Source organism: Dasypus novemcinctus, chromosome 31 (assembly GCF_030445035.2).
Source record: "Dasypus novemcinctus isolate mDasNov1 chromosome 31, mDasNov1.1.hap2, whole genome shotgun sequence".
In the NCBI taxonomy this organism is placed as follows: domain Eukaryota; kingdom Metazoa; phylum Chordata; class Mammalia; order Cingulata; family Dasypodidae; genus Dasypus; species Dasypus novemcinctus.
This window is the reverse complement of record NC_080703.1, coordinates 33,045,015-33,045,551: the sequence shown is the minus strand read 5'-3', so window position 1 is coordinate 33,045,551 and position 537 is coordinate 33,045,015. Positions and strand designations below refer to the sequence as shown.

The window sequence follows — 537 nt, the reverse complement described above, 5'->3', positions numbered from 1 at the left end:
TTTATTTTGGCTTTGTAATAAAGTTTTTTCCTTTTTTAAAAAAGAGGTTTTAGATTATATAAAAGTTACATGGAAAACATAAGGGATTCCCATAGGTCCCACCCCCTCTGCCTCTCATACTTTCCTCCATTAATAATACCTTTCATTAGTGTGGTACATTTGTTACAGTTGATGAACAAATTGTAATAAGTTTTTTTTTTCTTTTTCATGTCACATGGTTAATGTGCCAATGTTGTCACAAGATTTGAGGGAGGCATATCTCACACAAACATGTGAATACCCATTCATCATGCTCATGAACCACAAAAGGATCGTGCAGTAAGTTTTAGGATCAGGAAGTGTGAGTCCTCCAACTTCATTCTTCATTTTCAAGATAGCTTTAGCATTTCGGGGCCACTTATCCTTCCTTATAAATCTGATGACTATAGGAAGTAAAAAGTAGAGTTACATATGAAACAACAATACAATAATACTGGCAGTTATAATTACCCAAGTGGTTACCTTTACTGCAGGTCTTTATTTCTTTATGCTGATTTG

General features: G+C 34.1%; 1 non-coding gene across 1 annotated transcript; it reads right to left on the bottom strand.

Annotated features, from left to right (window-relative positions):
- Window positions 1-208: 208 nt before the first annotated feature.
- On the bottom strand, window positions 209-312 carry LOC111762258 (small nucleolar RNA U13). Its single transcript, XR_002795419.1, has one exon. It is a non-coding gene; the product is annotated as a small nucleolar RNA U13 (small nucleolar RNA).
- Between the last annotated feature and the right edge of the window lie 225 nt (window positions 313-537).